This window comes from Perca fluviatilis, chromosome 2, assembly GCF_010015445.1.
Source record: "Perca fluviatilis chromosome 2, GENO_Pfluv_1.0, whole genome shotgun sequence".
Lineage (NCBI taxonomy): Eukaryota > Metazoa > Chordata > Actinopteri > Perciformes > Percidae > Perca > Perca fluviatilis.
This window is the reverse complement of record NC_053113.1, coordinates 42,835,239-42,842,495: the sequence shown is the minus strand read 5'-3', so window position 1 is coordinate 42,842,495 and position 7,257 is coordinate 42,835,239. Positions and strand designations below refer to the sequence as shown.

Here is a 7,257-nt window from a genome sequence, read left to right as displayed (position 1 = left end):
GCGACTTTGTAGGACCGCAGCTGCTTGCTCTATGTCCCATTCATTACAATGGGGAAATACCGCGCTTAGCTAGCTACACTGTCGCCATAACTAAATTATATTTACAGTTTGAATTTCGTCCACGCCACTTACCTATAACATTCCCCAATGTCTTATAAAGCTAACCGTTGTGCCGATTTGATTTTAAGGCATTTTTGAACGTAGGCGTGTCTTTGTAGGACCAGCGGCTGCGTTGCAATATGTCCCATTCATTACAATGGGGAAATACCGCCCGCTAGCTAGCTACACTTCGCCATAACTAAATTATATTTACAGTTTGAATTTCCGTCCACGCCACTTATATAAATAATTCCCCAATGTCTTATAAAGCTAACCGTTGTGTCCGATTTGATTTTAAGGCATTTTTATGAACGTGAAGCGTCTTTGTAGGACCAGCAGCTGCGCGCAATATGTCCCATTCATTACAATGGGGAAATACCGCAGCTAGCTACACTTTCGCCATAACTAAATTATATTTACAGTTTGAATTTTCGCGCCACTTATATAACATCATTCCCCAATGTCTTATAAAGCTAACCGTTGTGTCCGATTTGATTTTAAGGCATTTTTATGAACGCATAAAGGCGTCTTTGTAGGAACGAGCAGCTGCTTGCTATATGTCCCATTCATTACAATGGGGAAATATCGCAGCTTGCTCACTTCGCATAACTAAAGTATATTTACAGTTTGAATTTCGTCGACGCATGAATATTACAGGTTCCTCAAGGTCTTACAAAGCTTAGCTAACACTTGTCCGATTTCGGATTTCCAATTGAATGTATTTTTGTGAATGTCAGAGTTAGGAGGAGGCTAGCTAGCTCTCATTGATGGACTCCATCTCACCGCGGCTCTATCAATGAGACTCGCGGACAAGGGCGTTTAGGTTTTTTTTTCCCGATTGTTTGTTTAAATAACTCAACACACATACCCATTATAAGATTAACTGGAACCTGCGGGCTGCGGTAAAAGATTGCGGGCGTAACAAGCTCGCTGACACTGCGGTCAGGGTGGCGATGTAGCAACCCAGGCAGCACCAACACCGGCACTAAACTCCGACACACAGTCGGAGAAAATTTGCAATTAGCCATCCTTTTTCGTAAAGCGGCCCATATTTGAGCTTTATATGGTTGATTTCTCGCATCAAAAAGTTTCAGAAGTGAATTTTGTAATGGAATAGCAGAGATCTGCGTGACCTAGCTAGATTCAGAAGACTACCTGATCTCAGGTCAGTTGTGTAGCCTATGTAAATATTTGGGCGTGACTATTCTCTTAAGGTTCCGGATTTTGAGACGCTTGCGTAAGCAACTCAGCTTTGTTGGGATTCGCCCGTTTTCAGCGGCATTTTCAAAATATGAGATTTTCATAGTAAAGGGGTGTCAGTGGGACTTTGAGCTTCTATGTATGTCCTATTTACCCACCGAACTGTCGTTATTCAACTATGACAGGGTAAAATCGGTTTTGCATTCTATCACCCCTTTAAATCGTTCTGGTGTTGATAAGTTGTTCTTTTATTAGGTTGCGAGCTGTGAACCTATTGGATACAATTCCTGTCGAGTTATTAATGTCTTTGAACTCCGGTTGTTTTTTTGTTGAGTACCAGAATTACGGACTACCCGAAGGATGGCGAGCCTTGCCCAGCAGATCTGTGGACGGGGTTGGATGTGGTGTGGCCAGCCATAACGACCTGCCACAGAGGACTTGGATTTGCATATTCACTCACTCTGATACAGATAAGATACACACTAACCTACCCGGGTAGAAGCATTAGAGTTGATATTGAACACACATACATCCGGATATTTCCCCCTAAGACTGAACTTTCTTTCTCTGAGGCAGAAAGTCTCGTCCTCAATACAGAGGAGCCATAGGGTTGGACCAACCAACTAAAAAAAGACCTACTTCTTTTGTTTATTATTTTCATTAAGAGCTCTATTTTATTTTGGTATATACATCGTATGGTCTGTAAACTCTGTAAATGTTGTTGATTCATGGTGACAGGCAATAAAGCTGTCAACTGTTAACCCAACACGCACTCCCTTTGTGAGTTATCTAATTCAAGTGTATACTCCCATCGGACCTAGAGTGATGTGTCTCATCTGCCAATCAGGTTAGGACCAGAGGTGCTACACTAACGCTAACTATTTGGTAGCTGCCATGCTACAATAGAGAACCTATTACAATCAGATTTTAAGACAGCTCCTAGCTAAACCTAACTAGACTACTAGAGTTGAGCCGGATACTCGGCTGAAACAAGTATCCGGTACGGATAAAGCACTTTTGCCGAGTACGAGTATTATACGAGTAATACGAGTCAATATCTGTGCTCGGATTGAATAAAAATCCTCATTGGGTAGCTGACTGTGTCTGCGTTCTGTGATAGGCTAGTCACACAGCGCCCCTCCCCTACACACATACAGATTTATTGTGTTGCTGTGTCCCACTCTGCTCACTCACACACAGAACACTGAGAAGAGAACAGCTCTCTCTCTCTCTCTGTCTCTCCCTCAGTCACTCAAGTTCGCGGGTCTTTTCCGTTAACGTTTAGGGTTTCTTCAGCTTCAGGTTTGTTTTTTACTTCGGTTTGTAGTACTTACTTATTAACCAGTAGAGTTCTGGTAAACGTGGGGTTTGTTCAGACGTGGTGCTTGGTAGAATGCGACTCGCGTTGTGTCTCTGCCTGTCAGAGATTTTTTTTCTTTTTTAAACCGTCAGCTGGCTCTAACCAGTTTTTTTTACTTCACGCACTGAGTGTCTGAAAAATAAAGGAAGTAGTGGTATAAAACTATATTACAAATTAATTAGCCACACACACAAACACACTCTCCTCTCTCTCTCTCTCTGCCGTCATCAGTTGTTTTTTTTTAAAGCGTCTGCTGGCTCTAACCAGTTTTTTTGACTTCACACACTGTCTGACACTTTCTTGCTGTATTTTATAAAAAAAATAAAGTTAGTTGTGGTATAAATAGTTTGTTTGTTATCGTGATCAAAAGCATTGATCTGAAGCTCAATGCTGATGCTGTTGTAACAGAGTTAAAAATATAGTGTATTGTTATATATGATTTTCGCCAAAAATGAATACCCTTGTTTAATAGTTGTGAATGGAGCCACCTTTGGCCGTATGGTGTACTACAGATCTGCTGCGTGTAGTCTCGCGTTACTTCCCTCCCCGATCAGAGAAGCTGTATACTTTTGATCGGGTAGGTTCAACGTACAAAGTACTTCACCCAGTATATCAATTTTCTAAAAGTAAATTGATGTTTAGGTTGATAACTTCAATGTATCTAATGGGTTTATTATTCCCATGCACTGTAACGATCGTACTGCACTTTGCATGGTTTGACAGAAAGTTTGTTTATGTACTTTTTGACCGTGAGTTTCTGTGCACTGAGGCCAACGTGGCTAACGTGGCTAGCCGTAAACTCCGCTAGTCACGTCCATACATTGAGAGCAATATTACTCCGTGTCTTTCATGTGTGTATATTTAATCTCAGTATAGTTTCGGTATATGTATGAGACAACAGTGTATGTTAAGCGAGTGTTCCCAAACGTTAATTAGTTGTCGTTCCATGTGTGTTAACATTCTGTCTGCGTGCCTTGCTTGCTAGCAAGCCCTGATAGTGTACAATGGGATGTTGACGTAGTACATGTAGCCCATGTAACACAATTTATATTTTGCTTGTGCAGATGCTGTAAATGTGTACACCAAAGTCTGAAGACAATGTTCTGATTTATTTTCCAAAGGTATGTGGCTCCATAATGTAATTAGGTTTTAATGAAGTGCTACAACTTTATGCATTTAGGCTGCAGTTATGCCATTCTATATGGGAAGTTTAAAAGTTATGATTGAGATGATGGTTTTGTATGCATTTTCTATTACTGAAAGAGTGATTGGCAGAGAAGCTGTATACTTTTGATCGGATGCTGTAAATGTGTACACCAAAGTCTGAAGACAATGTTCTGATTTATTTTCCAAAGGAAAAATAAAGAAGAAGGGTTCAACATTTCGCCTCTGTTCCCCTGATGCTTGACAACCGTTACACTGTCATGTAAATAGTTTTCTAATCAGCAATAAATATAACAATTTCTGATCAACCCATATCAATTGCATGCTTAAAATAACATACCGGTTAAAGCCCCACCCATTTCAAGACAGCACGACCCACTTCCTGGTTAAATCCTGCCCATTTCCGGGTTAGGCCCCGCCCAGTCCGAGTACAGATACAGATACAGATAATTCATATGGTTAACAGATACAGATACAGACACAGATAATGCTGTACTTGCTCATCCCTATGACTACGCAGGTTGTCGTGGGGATAATTTGTGTTCCAAAGTTCTACTTTGGCAAGGAGAAAATGGCATTGTCATTATTAAATAGGTGAATATGGGTAAGTTACATGAGGGTCGCCCCTTTGCAGACTTTTTATGTTAATAAAATGCAGTATTAGGTAAAAGCTAACCCAAGTAAGTAGTGTATCAGCACTTAAAAGAAACGCAAAGCCATCTACGACAGTTGCGTGGCTAAAATGCCAAACACCAGGCATCACTCACCAAAATGTTTGAAAGCGTAACATTAACCCCATATGAACGTACTTTAAAACGGAATGAGGACATTACTCAAACAGTAATGGAGTGTATCGCTAAAGACATGATGCCCCTTAGTACGGTCACCAAGCCTGGGTACAAGGCTACACAGAGCGTCTGTTTAGCACCGGATAGATGGATAGACTTGATGTGAGTATGAAGTACACTGAATGGAGCTGGAACGGAGCGGGAGTTGCTAATGGTGAGAAATCAGAATCAATATGGCTGGTAGTGACATACTCACTGGACTTTAGTCTGCGTTGGTGTTGCTGTTACTGACTAGAGATAATTACGATTAATATTTAGATATTAATGTTCAGACAGTGAATACATTAAACTTTGAGTTACCTAAATATTTTCAAAGAGGTACAGGCAGATATGTTCTCCTTTTTATTTTCTGCATTTTTGTTTTGTAGTGTGTGTATATATTTTACTGATCTCCAGTCAGAAAAAAAACAAAAGTGCAGAAAACAAAAGAACATATCTGCATATACCTCTTTGAAAATATTTAGGTAACTCTAATGTAATCACTGTCTGAACATTAATATTTAAATATTAATCATAATTATCTCTAGTCAGTAACAGCAACACACCATGCAGACTAAAGAGAACAGTGAGTGTGTCACTACCAGCCATCCTACTGTATGGTTCTCAGTAGCTCACAGGTTTTTTGCTAGGAAAACCAGCTGTTGCTAGTTTTAAGGACGAGCGAGTGCAAGTAACGAAATGCAGTGTAAGACTCTGATAGGGCTCCGCTGTACGGCTTGACCACGTCAGTTATAGCATCGAAAAACTGTTTTTAACACTGCAACTCTCCGTTTACATTTTTTGTGTAGCTCCGGTATGGCAAACTGACTAAAATGTGCGGGAGGGCATGTTGTGCCACTTATCCAGTGTATGTATTAAAGCCGTGAACCCAAGCTTGGTCACCGTATTAAGGGGTATCATGTCTTTGTCTATAAACTCCGTTACTGCTCGAGTGTATTCCTCCTTCTGTTTTGAAGTATGTTCATATGAGTTTCGCTTTCAAACATTTTGATCAATGATACCTGTCTGAAGGTATTTTGCTTACTTGACACACTGGTGTTCAGCATTTTAGCCATGCAACTGTCATATATGGCTTGTGTTGTCTTGTTTGTTCAAATGCTGATACAGGTTCATAGTGTTGCCCTGTGAGGTAGCAACTTTAGCAAGACAGGTTTTGCACAATACCTGAAGCTGCGCATCATTTTCTTTTTTTTTAAACCAAAATAGTCCCACACAACTGACTTACGGTTCCTTTTTGGGACTTAAGTTTCTGCAGTGTCAGGTTCTGTTGAGCCATTGTACAACAGGTCAAGGCACAGCGTAGCGTTAGCATGCCAAGTGGATGCTTTCTCTGTAGAGTGCGGTTTGCTTTGCTCTCGCGAGTCACTTGACCAAATCGCAGCCTTTGCTATGTTTAAGCATATCGCAATATTATTGCAAATGCGATTAATCGTTCAGCCCTAAAGTGTGTGTGTGTGAGAGAGAGAGAGAGCGATCAGGGCAAAAACTGGACATTGACTATTTCCCTGGTAACAATTTAGTCAGGATTTTCCACACTATGGTTACAGTATGCAAGGGGAATTTATCTTTAATTTGTGCTTTCTTTTATTCTTGCAGCCTACATCATGCGCTGTGGAACTCTAGATGGATGGACACCTGTGGAGAAGGCCAAGGTCAAAAAAGCCTTGATTACCAAATGCTGCATGAGGACCGCAAAGACATGGACAATATACATTCTTGAAAGTAGCACACCAGAGGGGTGAACATATGTTGAGTTCTTGCTGCAAATGTTCAGTGTCAGTTAGTGTAAACTGAAAGTGTCTGACAACATTATGGAAAGGATCACTACAGAGATAGACCTTTTAGTTAAAGAGTAAGATCCTTCTTAACATTTAATAAAGGGTCCATTTGTTGAAAGTTTCCCTGATTTTTTTATTTTTTATTTATAGAAATATAAATATATGACTCATATATTGCTCAATATTAGCTCTGGTACTGCTCATTTTCTTTTCCTAAGGAGAACAAAATGAGCCAATAACGAGACTATGTCTCCTGCTAATATTGCTCTGTCTCACCTATTTCTCCTAGTGAATTTTAGGAAAAACATATAAGAAGATGGGTCAGACAAAATTGAAATAAAAACGAGGCTGAACTGAGAGTCACAGTTTTGTCTCCTGAGCTGTAGAATAGCAACCATTGAGCAATAAAATTTTCCTCTGGCTAGTCTACCCTGAGACAGGAGAAAACCATAAGACCAGAGTCCTTCACCATAACTTACTGTTACTAGTTAATGACCTACCTGTTGAAGCCCCGCCACAAAGATTTGAACATGTACCAAAGAGACAAACGATACAGAGGAATAACCAGTTGAGTAACAAAACCTTGAGAAAACACCCAAATGACACAAGTAATTCAGAGTCAGAAGAGAGCACTACAAGGTATTGGTTAAGGGTTCCTGGGGAAGAGAGAAAACATGAAAGGCAGAGCACTTACCATTATTTACCTACTGTGATCCAGAGGGATCCAGCACCTGTAGAAACAAACAGACAAGTTACAGTACCTGTGAGGGGAGAGAGACTTGGTAGCCTTCCAGTCAACGAGAATCAA

At 40.4% G+C, this 7,257-nt stretch overlaps 1 long non-coding RNA gene across 2 annotated transcripts; it reads left to right on the top strand.

Moving 5' to 3' along the window:
* Nucleotides 1–1,500: 1,500 nt before the first annotated feature.
* LOC120572866 lies at nucleotides 1,501–4,043 on the top strand. 2 transcript variants are annotated; one of them, XR_005641502.1, is made up of 2 exons: nucleotides 1,501–2,601; nucleotides 3,724–4,043. It is a non-coding gene; the product is annotated as an uncharacterized LOC120572866 (long non-coding RNA). The 2 variants fall into 2 exon arrangements; XR_005641503.1 differs by lacking the exon at nucleotides 1,501–2,601 and adding an exon at nucleotides 3,070–3,236.
* Nucleotides 4,044–7,257: the final 3,214 nt, after the last annotated feature.